This window comes from Giraffa tippelskirchi, chromosome 14 (assembly GCF_054371585.1).
Source record: "Giraffa tippelskirchi isolate mGirTip1 chromosome 14, T2T-mGirTip1v1.2.pri, whole genome shotgun sequence".
Lineage (NCBI taxonomy): Eukaryota > Metazoa > Chordata > Mammalia > Artiodactyla > Giraffidae > Giraffa > Giraffa tippelskirchi.
Window position 1 is genome coordinate 30,579,560 of NC_137288.1, and position 13,084 is coordinate 30,592,643.

Here is a 13,084-nt window from a genome sequence, read left to right on the forward strand (position 1 = left end):
GCCTACTCATCTTTGCCTCAAGCTGAGATATTTACACCTCATAGTTTCTACATCTCTTCTCTTGAAAGTTAAGCTCTTGAAGAGGGGATAAAGATGTGACAAGGTTTCTCTTCAGGTCTGGGAAAATGCTATGACTTGAGGTGGAATGTGGTGCATGGCTGATATATGTGGTCATATTTTAGGACTCCAGAAATGAGGAAGACATTTCAGTAGGGCATACATGGGATGAGTGGGGGTATACTTGAGAGAAGAGATGTTTGTAATGTGTTGGGTTTTTTTTTTTTTTGTCCCTCACCATGGGTGGTTTGAGAAAGTTTGGCTTAGGTTTTTTCTTTTTTTTTTCCATACTCAAATAGTTTCAGGATGCCAAAGAGACCATATGCATTTACCAACCAGTTTGTTAGGAAAATAGTTCATGCCATTGAGCTGCTTATTGAAGAAGTGAGAATAAATACCATACACAAAGTTTAGGTCATTGACAAATGCTCAATACTTCTTGATAGATAAAAAATGAAATGAATTGGGAAGAATTACAGAATAGTAATATTAATACCTCTAGAATCTTATGTTATATGGTAAAACACAAGTCTCTGATGAAAGAAAGAACAAATAATGTTTCAAAAATGAGTGGTGTTAATTAGGAAAAGCCTATTATAACAAATCCAAAATCTTCTATTGTGTCAATTTCTTATTCTTTCCTCCCTGGAAATGAAGAACAGCTGGTTCCTGTCCTCTATTTAATAGATCATCATATTTCAAACACAATTCTCAGAGCACCCTTTAGTCTCCTCTTTGCCAAGCTAAACAACATCACTTTCTTAAACTTTTCCTGTGGGACATATTTACCCTTGAATCATAGTGTACACACTTGAAGTATATTGCCTTCCATAATCCATAGCTTAAGCCTGTTAATTTTAGGAAAACTGCAAAAAAAAAAAAGGAAAAAAAAATGTTTTGACAATAACTATTATACTTTGGTAATTATTTTGTTATTAAGAGAAAAAAAGGCTTGTGCATCATGGGTACACATCAAAGACAGTTTAACCTGAAGGATATATATTTAGGTTTCTTATTTCAAAATCATTCTTAAAATAACATTCTTCAGATAATGGGAGTTATGGCTGACCTGTCCATTACAGTTGCTTCCATGGTCCCTAGTAATGGCCATGTGCAAATGTGCATGTGATGATGTATATAGATCAACAGTAGAGATAAGTCAGACAGTTTGTTGGCTTTAAACAAATAGATTACTTTAGGGATTCCCTGGTGGTTCAGTGGTTAGGACTCCAAGCCTCCACTGCAGAGGACTGGATGTGATCCCTGGTCAGAGAACTAAGATCCTGCAAAGTGCATTGTGCAGCACACACACACACACACACACACACACACACACACACAGGACTATTGTTTAGAGCAGTTTTAAGTTTCCAGAAATATTGAACAGAAAGTACAGTTCCCATATGCCACTTTCTCATCTCTGCCCATATAAATAGATTCCTTCTTTTATTTATATCTTGCATTTACTGTGGTAAATTTGTTACAGTTGATGATCTTGATTGACTTATTTGACTTAGCAGCTATTTCCTGTCATAAGGCTTGAATCTGAAACCCTCAAAGCTGTCTTTTAAGGGAATGTAGTCCATATCGTAGTATTGGAATGTAGCTCCAATACTTTGGCCTCTCTATGCGAAGAATTGACTCATTGGAAAAGACACGGATGCTGGGAAAGATTGAAGGCAGGAGGAGAAGGGGACGAGAGGATGAGATGGTTGGAAGGCATCACTGACTCAATGGAAGTATGTTTGAGCAAGCTTCAGGAGTTGGTGATGGACAGGGAAGCCTGGCGTGCTGCAATCCATGGGGTCGCAAAGAGTCAGACATGACTGAGCAACTGAACTGAATTGGACTGAGACCAATACAGAGACTGGAAGTGGGTTTCCTCCCATCTGCCAAGTGGATTGCTTGACTATTTTAAAGAGATGCAATGTTTTCTGAGGTTGCTTCCATGCTCAACATGAAAGCAGGTCAGCTTTGATAAACAATTATTGCCATGCACAGAGATGAAGAGGATGTTTGCATAGATGAAGTCTATTTACTATATTAGACTATCAGAAAGGCACTGGATTATAGAGCAAGAGCCTCGATTTTAGGTCCCTCCAGTCTAATTTTTTGACCTCCAAGAGCTTATTTGACCTCTCTGAACCTAAAGTGCAATAAAATGGAAAAACATTATTTTAACTTTGCTAAAATAGCATATAGAACTAGAAGAAGTCTTGAAAGTACTTACAGCTCTGAAATGCATGATTCTAAGTGTTTTTGTAGATCATTGCTGATACAGCTTTCATCAAATCAACCAAGAGACATACAGCTGACATTTTACCTCCTTGTAGTCTTCATGTCTATAAGTGACTATTTCTGTAACAGAATACAATAATTTATTTCTGGCCCAACTATAACCAAAGTTATACATTAAAAACTCCAAAAGAGAAAAACAAGATGGGGAAGAAAAAATAACTAAGATATTTTTCATTTGATCATTACACTCTATTTTGGTGACTGTCAAAAATAATATCTAATTTACGGCATTTTATATTTAAGCATCTGGCAGTTTGATTAATTTGATTAATTAATTTCTTAGAATTCTATCAACTCTGCCACACCATAACTTGTATAAAAAAAACTACACAATGAAAAATAGCTTTAAAAGGAATTAAAAGTGTCATTATTTGAGATTTGATTTTATTAGATTCTCATCTGGAAAAGGCAAAATAAGGTGAAATTAGAAAATTAAGAGAAAAGGAAAAAAAATAGATTTTCAGGCTAAGAATGCATTGCAAAAATATGTAACAGATGCTTTATTTTAAGGCTTATAGAACATATATTGCATATAATAAATATTCTGAAGGGATACTAGATTGTTGGTTTCTTTAAAGGAGTATGTTGGGAAATACATTCTTGTATTTTAGGGCAAGTCTTTGATTTTCAGTTAAAAATAAGATTGCCTTCTGCTTGGCACTCAAGTGTAGTAAGTCCAGCAGGACCCTCATGGAAAAAAGTCTGCTCAAGCACTGGGTTACCTTCTTGTGTCAAACATTTTGCCCTGGGGGGAGAAAATCAACTATTTGCTACACTGGTCATTATGCAATCTGCTATCTGGACATCATACTGCTGATATGTTGAAAACATCTCTAAACTGACAGCTTTCTGAACTGGTTTTTCCAGCTCTCCAGCTGATGTGCTTATAGCCACCCCACATTTTCCTGACCACTGCAATTTCACAAGCAGGGTCTAGTGAGGTAATCACCTGACCTCAGCAAAACCATTGTATAAAGGGAATTTTGGTAACCTTGTTGTCAGCACAGCTGGATGGGCTCACATTGCTTTCCTTTGCAGATTTGGAGTCTGTGAATTCCAGCAGCCTGAGATGGTGTTCCTGGGTTCTTGCTGGCATGTGTTTGCATCCGGCTCATGCTTCTTTCTCAGGTGGTTAAGCAAATACCCATTTCTGGAAAAGTTCAGGAGCACAAAAGAATATTTGCATGCAGCCTTTCTTGTGACACAAGATTTCAGGACTGATCTATTATTTCAAAATAGAGGTAGAAGAATCTGCAGAAGGGCAAAATCCACATAGTCACCCAATGCTTCCTGAGTGCTTATTGCAGGTGTAAATGCTTTTTTGGTATATGTGCACACTCAGATAGCGATTGCATAAATTTGTATATTTTATTTTAATGCTCATAGATTGTTGCAAATTCCAAGGCAGGATTATCATCCAGAGTAATATCTTCATGGAGATTTTAAGTTTTGAATGATCTCACACTTATTAAAATAGCTTCCTACTGACTGAGTACTCCCTGGACATTGAAATTGGGAAGGGCAGGGACAGAAACTGAGGGCAAGGGAGGAAAGAGCTAGAGACCCCAGGAATTTGGCGGCAAAGAAAAAGAGAGCCTCAAATCCATTCCTATTGGGATTAGTGATGAGAGATTAAGATATTGGATTGCTGGCGTGGTGCAACCTGATTCACATTTTGAGATGAGTATTTGTCTTCTCTTGAAGAAGGAATTCATGGGGCCTGGACTCCATCTTAGGCCGGTTTGTGCTGATCATGTTCGGCCACCTCTCTAATGGACTCTAAACTCTGTGCTTAGTGCCTGTGGAAACCGACAATAGAAGGATAAGACTCCCTCCGGACAGGGGAATCTTGAAGATTGTATGCAGGTTACTCATCACCTAAAAGAAAACATACACTAATCCCCCCTACCGCTGGACAGGTCATAAATTTTTTCTGTCACCTCAGGCTTATTGATAATTGATTATTTGAACACATAATGGGGTTATTGTGATTGTATCTACCTTTCCTTTGTTTATGTAAGTCACAAGGAAATTGGGGTGGTGGGTTCCAACAGGTATATATGGGGTATAAAAGGTTTTCACAAATGCTGGTTGGGGTCCTTGGCTAAGAGGAGACTCTGCCTTGGGCCCACTGGTGTAATAAACTGCACTTCACTATCTGCATCGTCCTTCTGAGTGAGCTTGTTTCCCAGAGAGCGTGGCTATAACACTCTCACCTCTCTATTCCCCCACCATCCTCTTGTGTTCCATCTAAACTCCAATTTCCCATCTATTTTTCCTTCTCCAGAATCCTGCTCAGGACAGACATGCTTCCTTAGAGCTGCAGACTAGCCCAGTGACTCCACTTTCACACCAGATCAAATGTTTCAGCCTTTCAGTTCTGACCCCCAGCTATACTGTAAAGTATGGGGAGACCTCATTAACAAAAACCAGAAACAAGTGGCTAACAACAATCCTCATGATCTTAGATCTCACTGAGATATTAATATCTAAAAACATGGGTAGAGACTTAGATACCTTAATTGAAATAAACAAAGGAGGGGTTTATGGGTTAGGGGAGGCCTTAGTCAGAAAGATCATTCTAATATTCATCAAATCAATAGGAAGGTGTCTAAATATATAAGCAATTTATGTTGTTGTTCAACAAATTCTAAGTGTTGCAATTGAGTGCTCACTAAAATGGAAATAATTTTCTTTTTTAATCTAATGAAGGGAATCTTCCTTCTCACTGTACCAAGACATGGTATCCAAAATAAAAGCAAGAGCAGTTTCATGAGAAATAAAGAGTAACTTTATGAGACATGTGGATGTTAGGTGATAGTTTAGCCATTTATTGTCAACATAATGAAGTTAAACTTGACAATCCGTCAATCATCCTTCTGTGGTCCTAAATCATATGGGCCACTCTGCAGAATTAGGAACAGTTTCAATGTGACTATCTTCTAATTGAACTTAATCTTTTTCCTAACCATCAAACAATTGCTCTTAGGATCCACTCTCAATTATTAAGCAGTCTATGAATACCAGTGAGTTCAGAGACCTTGAAGCACAGACTTGGCCATCCCTTGTGCAGAGATATAAGTTAACATGGGAAAATAATATCCCTCTTATATTTGGTCTCAAGTTCTAAAGAAAAAGGGTTAGAAGAACTTAGATGTCTCTTCAAACAAAGCTGGTGATAAATTTTTCATCCAAATGAAAAATATTTGATTTTCAAACATTTTGAGTTCTCTCTTGCTATGACCTCACTATCTAAGGTCTCTTGAATATTATTATCCTTCATATATATAGTGTTACAATAAACTAAAATGATTAAGTTGCTCTGACCCCTGGACTAATACCTGGTTATTTGTTCCACAACCCTTCTAAGGCAAGTCTCTATGAAATAGCTTGGGAGAACTCCTTTGAATCCTGAACTACACTGAACTTACCTCTTTGATGTTTTGCCCTTAACATACCTTAACATAGCTTACATTATTAATTGCAACGAACAAGAGTGGTTGAACTCTGCATCTTTGCTTTAAGCTCTTCAGGTAAGCAGATGAGAACATTTGCTGACTGCCCACTGTGAACAGAGCACTCCACTGGACACTGAATTTATAAGCAAAACTATTAAGCAAACAAACAACACTGTTTTCCTGAATCTGAAGTTTTAATAAAGGAGGGATGTTATAGGTGGAGGTAATACACATATCCTATCCCAAACCATAATCAGGGCTTCAATTAAGAATATTTTGAGAATCGATTCCCTGTCTTGGTGAGATTCAGACTTTCTTTCAGGTCATTGTTGCTGCTATGCTGTGTCAGGGCACTCCAGTCCCTCTCTCTGCTCACCTCTCACATTCACTTTGATGGAACATCTTATAAGCTTCCCAGGGTAGATTCTTATTTGTTTGTACATCCTCCACCTCCCTTTTTATATGGTGAAATTTCTGAGATCAGGTAGACATATGTTCTCGTATTCCTTACTCTTGGCAGAAAGGACTCCCAAAGGAGTCCATAACACTCTCTTCCTCAGGTTGGTACAAGACTAATCACTTTTCAGACTCAAGATCTTAATGTAAATGTCACCTTATCAATGAGGACTTCCTGGACTTCCTATCAAAAACATTGTTCAACACTACCAAGGAGTCAGTCTATTCTTTAGCATCCTGTTTGTTTCAGAGCAACTCTTTTAATTATTTACTTTATATGCTTCTTCATTTTTTGTTTTCCTATTAGATTAAAATAATCGTGCAAGGTTACATTGTGAAAGTGCTGCACTCAATATGCCAGCAAATTTGGAAAACTCAGCAATGGCCACAGTACTGGAAAAAGTCAGTTTTCATTCCAATCCCTAAGAAGGGCAGTGCCAAAGAAGGTTCAAACTACCACACAGTTGTGCTCATTTCACATGCTAGAAAGGCAATGCTCAAAATTCTTCAAGCTAGGCTTCAACAGTACATAAACCGAGATCAAATTGCCAACATCTGTTGGATCAAAGTAAAAAGCAAGAGAATTCCAGAAAAACACCTACTTCTGCTTCATTGACTACACTAAAGACGTTGAATGTGGATCACAACAAGCTGTGGAAAATTCTTAAACAGATGGGAATATCAGACCATTTTACCTGTCTCCTCAGAAACCTGTATGCAGGACAAGAAGTAACAGTTAGAACAGAACATGAGAAAATGGACTGGTTCAAAATTGGGAAACAGTATGTCAAGGCTGTATGTTGTCACCCTGCTTATTTAACATATATGCAGAGTACATCATGTGAAATCCTGGGCTGGATGAAGCACAAGCTGGAATCAAGATTGCTGGGAGAAATATCAATAACCTCAGATACGCAGATGATATCACTCTAATGGCAGAAAGTGAAGAGGGACTAAACAGCCTCTTGATGAAGGTAAAGAGGAGTGGAAAAGCTGGCTTAAAACTCAACATTCAAATAACAAAGTTTGTGGCATCCAGTCCATTACTTCATGGCAAATAGATGGGGGGAAAATAGAAACAGTAACAGACTTTATTTTATTGGGTTCCAATTTTACTGTGGATGGTGACTGCAGCCATGAAATTAAAAGACGGTTGCTACTTGGAAGAAAAGCAATGACAAATCTAGATATTGTATTTAAAAGCAGAGACATCACTTTGTCGACAAAGGTCCGTCTAGTCAAGGCTGTGTTTTTTCCATTAGTCATATATGGATATGAGATCTGGACCATAAAGAAAGCTGAATACTGAAGAACTGGTGCTTTCGAACTGTGGTGCTAGAGAAGACTGTTGAGAGACCCTTGGACAGAAAGGAGATCAAACCAGTCAATCCTGAAGGAAATCAACTCTGAATATTCATTGGAAGGACTGATACTGAAACTGAAGCTCCAATACTTTGGCCACCTGATGCAAACAGCTGACTCACTGTAAAATATCTTGATTCTGGGAAAGATTGTGAGCAGGAGGAGAAGAGAGTGACAGAGGATGAGATGGTTGAATAGCATCACGGATTCTGTGGACATGAGTTTGAGAAAACCCTAGGAGATAGTGAAGCACAGGGAAGCCTGGTGTGCTGCAGTCCAGTGGGTCATAAAGAGTCAGACAAAACTGAGCAATGGAAAAACAACAAATCATGAAACAAGAAAATTGCTGGTTTCATACTCCAGTGTAAAATCTGACCTTAGTTCATTCTCTAGTTCATTCACTCATTCATTCAAAAATATACATTCAAATACTTACATTTTAAATATAAATACAAAATATCTTTTAAAATATTGAATTATATATAATTCATGCATCTGAATCCTCAAAATGGTGAAGAGATGATGATAGAAATTAACCTTTGCCAAAAAATCACGTATATGTAATGTATCAACTCTAAAGAGGCTTCTGATTCTCAGTTAAAAGTCAATTTTTAAAACCAAAATTATAACTTTGAAATTAAATTTTAAGAAATTACAAGAAAAGAATTGCTAGAAACAATCAGTATATTTAAAGTAGGAAAGTATCCAGTTTTGGATGAGTTTGGGCACGAAAGATGATGTTGACTGTAGGTGACTGACCTCTTGAGTTCTATGGCTCACACTGGTTAATGCCGTACAGGCTCTGAGTATCTAGAATAGCCTAGAGTCTGGGAATTGAGGAGTGTTCCACTTGGCAAGTAATGATAGAGGAAGTGGCTTTATTCAGATTACTGCCTTAATTTCATATTGTGTAGCCTATTCTTTGATCGTCAACCATCTTGACACTGGAGATACCCTCTCCAGTCCAGTTGACAGACATAATTGTTTCTTTTTCATGCAGATCTTACTATTTCTGCCAGTTGTTAAACAGCTACAAATGACCATGGGGTGGAGCAGAGGTTCTTACCAAAATAGTTTTATTATTGGATTCCAATTAGATAATCAATTGCAATAACTCATGTATCTGCCAGCACTCTGGACCTTTTTGTAATTGTGTATGAAACATTAAGGTTAAAAGGAAAAGTCTGAAACTTGTTTAGACTGAAAACATATCAACTTTCTTCCCTTTATTGACCTAGTAAGATCTACCTGGCCCCATCACTTCATGGGAAATAGATGGGGAAACAGTGGAAACAGTGTTAGACTTTATTTTGGGGGGCTCCAAAATAACTGCTGATGGTGATTGCAGCCATTAAATTAAAAGACGCTTACTCCTTAGAAGGAAGGTTATGACCAACCTAGATAGCATATTTAAAAGCAGAGACATTACTTTGCCAGCAAAGGTCCGTCTAGTCAAGGCTATGGTTTTTCCAGTGGTCATGTATGGATGTGAGAGTTGGACGGTGAAGAAAGCTGAGCACCAAAGAATTGATGCTTTTGAACTGTGGTGTTGGAGAAGACTTTTGAGAGTCCCTTGGACTGCAAGGAGATCCAACCAGTCCATCCTAAAGGAGATCAGTCCTGGGTGTTCATTGGAAGGACTGATGTTGAAGCTGAAACTCCAATACTTTGGCCACCTCATGCGAAGAGTTGACTCATTGGAAAAGACCCTAATACTGGGAAGGATTGGGGGCAGGAGGAGAAGGGGACGACAGAGGATGAGATGGTTGGATGGCATCACCGACTCGATAGACATGGGTTTGGGTAAACTCCAGGAGTTGGTGTTGGACAAGGAGGCCTGGCATGCTGCAATTCATGGGGTCGCAAAGAGTCGGACATGACTGAGCGACTGAACTGAACCGAACATATACCTATCTTAACCATGGCTTTGACAGTACTTTTGTATCAACTTGGGAAAATCAAAATCAAATCCTAAGGTCATGTATATGTGGAATTTCCATTGTTTGCTATCAACAGAACTTCAGGGAAAGCCAATAGTTTTATTCACTGATTACCTTAATTGTCATCCAGGTAATCAATTAATCAAACTAGACATCTAGGGGACTCTGAGGATACAGTGAACTATAGGAAATTGTTGTAGGACTCAAGTAACTCACAATGCATGGACAAGGGATGCTTTCATGGACTCCATAATCCTAGGGCTGGAGGCAGCATTAGAAATAATCTAATCAAACATCTCACTTTATAGTTTTGCAAAATGAAGCCTAGAAAATGTAAGTGACTTGTTCAAGGTTATCAAGTGTGCTAATGGCAGAGGAGAGCCAGGGCGTTTGATTCCCCACCAGGTAACAATTGAGAAGGAATTAATTGACATCAACTGAACGTAGAACAAGAACTGGGACAACACCTTGGGGAGTACAAAGATGCTCAGGAGCTGCCAAACAGAAATCTGGAGAAAGAAATTGCAATAACAGCCTCCGTTTATTGAGAAGCTATTAAGTGCGAGTCACATTGCTTGACATTTTATAAAATGTTATCTAATGCTCACAATAGCTCTGCAAGGTAGACATTATTCATTTCACTTTCCAATTGAAGAAATAGATTCAGTGAAGTTAATGAACTAGCCCAAGGTCATAGAGTTAGAAATAAGATTCACACTGAGCTATGCCGAACCCAAACTCATATTCTTTCTGTTAAACCAAATTTTCTCAAAGGAATATGAAAGACATAGAGGCCATGTTTGATCTGAGCAGCAAGCTCAGCTAATGGAAGCACATAGGGGGTAGATTCAGATGATCTAATTGGACATGACTATGGGAGACTTTTCATGTTGGACTAATGAGTGAGGACTTTGATAAGGGTTCATGAAATAATAGAGACACATTTGAAAACTGCTGCTTCAGAGAAGGGTCTCTTGTAGTGAAGGCTATGTGATCAATCAGTTAGAAGATTGATGAAGACGTAGATATCAAAACAAGAGTTTGTTGTTTCCTAATTCCTCAAATTTCTTTATAATACTCAGAACTATTCTGGCAGGAGAATTGGAAGGACAACTTCAAGTTCCCAGCAGATACTTTTCCTTCCTGCAAAGCTAGGATTAATTTTCAGCTTGTACTTACTGCTGAAAACTGTTTTGATTGGTCACACATCTGTTCTGATGGAAGTACCCAGGCCACAGTTGATGTTGCAATTTTGGATAAAACTTTTGTATATCTAAAATAAATTTAAGCTTTTAAAGGCATCCTTCTGCATCGTGTGTGTTTCCCTGTTGCTATGGTTTAGTTGCTAAGTCGTGTGCAGCTCTTTGTGACCTCATGGACTGTAGCAGGCCAGGCTCCTCAGTTCTCCACTATTTCCCAGAGTTTGCTAAAACTCCAGTTCATTGAGTTAGTGGTGCTATCTAGCCATCTCATCCTCTGCTACTGCCCCTTCTCCTTTCACCCTCAATCTTTCCCAGCATCAGGGTCTTTTCCATTGAGTTAGCTCTTCCCATCAGGTGGCAAAAGTATTAGAGCTTCAGCTTTAGTAACAGTTCTTCCAATGAATATTCAGGGTTGATATTCTTTAGGACTGACTGCTTTGATCTCTTTGTAGTCCAAAGGACTCTTAAGAGTCTTCTCCAGCCTCATTTATTTGGTGCTCAACCTTCTTTATCATCCAACTCTCACATCCATACATGACTACTGGAAAAACCATGTGTGTGTTCATTCTCTCAGTCATGTCCAGCTCTTGAGACCCCATGGACTGCAGCCCGCCAGGATACTCTGTCCATGGAATTTTCCCAAGCAAGAATTCTGGAGTGGGTTGCCACTCCTTCCTCCAGGAGAGCTTCCCGACCCAGGGATCAAAACTGCCTCTCCTGCATCGGCAGACAGATTCTTTACCACTTAGCTGCCTGGGAAGCCCGTTATAGCCCAACAGACTAGAAGTATCAGAGAGTGGAGTCAAAACCACAGCTTTGACTGTATCGACCTTTGTCAGCAAAGTGATGTCTCTGCTTTTCAAAATGCTTTCTAGGTTTGCCATAGCTTTCCTTCCAAGGAACAAGTTCCTTTTAATTTCATGACTGACGTCACCATCTGTAGCGATTTTGGAGACCAAGAAAATAAAATTCATTAGTAGATCTAATACTAGTTAATCTAATATTAGTGTTATAAAAACCCTGGAACTTTACATTTTGTTGTCACTGTTTTCTAAGCACAGCAAATGAGGCTGTTCAACATTTTTCTCCTGTTTACCTTTTCTTTGCTCTAGTTTCCCTCCATCTTCCCACCACTCATTAATACACACAAGTCGTGTCTAAGGACTCAGAGAGCTTTTTGTCTCTTTTGCCCCTTCTATGGGAACTCCCTTTGTTCCTGGAACACCTCTGTTCAATTTTTAAATAATCTTAAAAACAGCCTTCTGTAGGACATTACCATATTTATGCTACAATAGACTCTTGTACTTAAACATCTCAAAAGAATTATATTTTTTGGCTGCTGTTAATTCAATTTCATGTTTCCCTTTAAACTAGACATTTCTCATAGAAGGAAATTCTGATTTTCAACAGAGGTTTGATTTTTTCCAAGCTATAAAAGCACAGGAACTCTTTCATAAATATTTTCAGGAGAAAATATTGAACAAAAGAAGAACAGAAAATGAAAGAAGGCAAGAAGATGATGGAGAAAGAAAGAAATATTTATACATGAGTGAATTAAATCTGCTAGTAGTCGTGTTGTTTTTTTTTTTTTTGAGATTTCTAATGTCTCAATTTGTAGTTGGTTAAAGAGGGAGTTTGATTGTACTACCTTAACATGGATACCAGTTAGATTTCCCAATGTATACCAAGTGCTGCCAACCAAGAAATACAATCTACATGTGGGTCACTGGGAAACTCAATAATGTATAAATATTGAATGAGTACATAAGAATCCAGATTCAAGTAGAATTTGATCCTTGTTTAGACTGAAAGCTCTTTAGCGAATTATTGGGAACATGTTACTTAAGGAAAGAGATGATGATGATTTACCATACTTTTTAGTTTCTATGCCTTGCACAATATCTGGCTCATAGCAATGTTTTAACCAAAATGTAGGTGAATATTAAAATAATATTCTGTACTCTATGCTTGTTGACTGAGCCCTGATTTTATTACTAAGTAGTGCTATAACCCGTGTGAGCCCCAGTTTTCTCTGAAGAGGAACAAATGTATATCTACTTCCTTTTGCTGTTCTGAAGATTGCCAGAGATAATATATTTTAGAAGACTGATTTTTTTAATATTAAAATACTTAGGAAATCTGAGGTATAGCTGTTAGGAACAGACTGAAATAGGTTAATCGGTTCTCCTTACAAGCAACAGCAATTTTGAGTAGGCAAATGAGAAAGAGCTATTGGTAAATATTAAATATTATGAGGGTTAATGCTAAGGGTCAATTTACTTTTTTTTCCCAGTTTCATCTCTCAAATTAT

The 13,084-nt window shown here is 38.1% G+C and overlaps 1 long non-coding RNA gene across 1 annotated transcript; it reads right to left on the reverse strand.

Moving 5' to 3' along the window:
- Positions 1–723: 723 nt before the first annotated feature.
- LOC145534242 (uncharacterized) lies at positions 724–10,906 on the reverse strand. The gene is made up of 4 exons (XR_014074374.1): positions 10,751–10,906; positions 3,347–3,505; positions 2,288–2,415; positions 724–923 (listed from the first exon to the last, which is right to left on the reverse strand). It is a non-coding gene; the product is annotated as an uncharacterized LOC145534242 (long non-coding RNA).
- Positions 10,907–13,084: the final 2,178 nt, after the last annotated feature.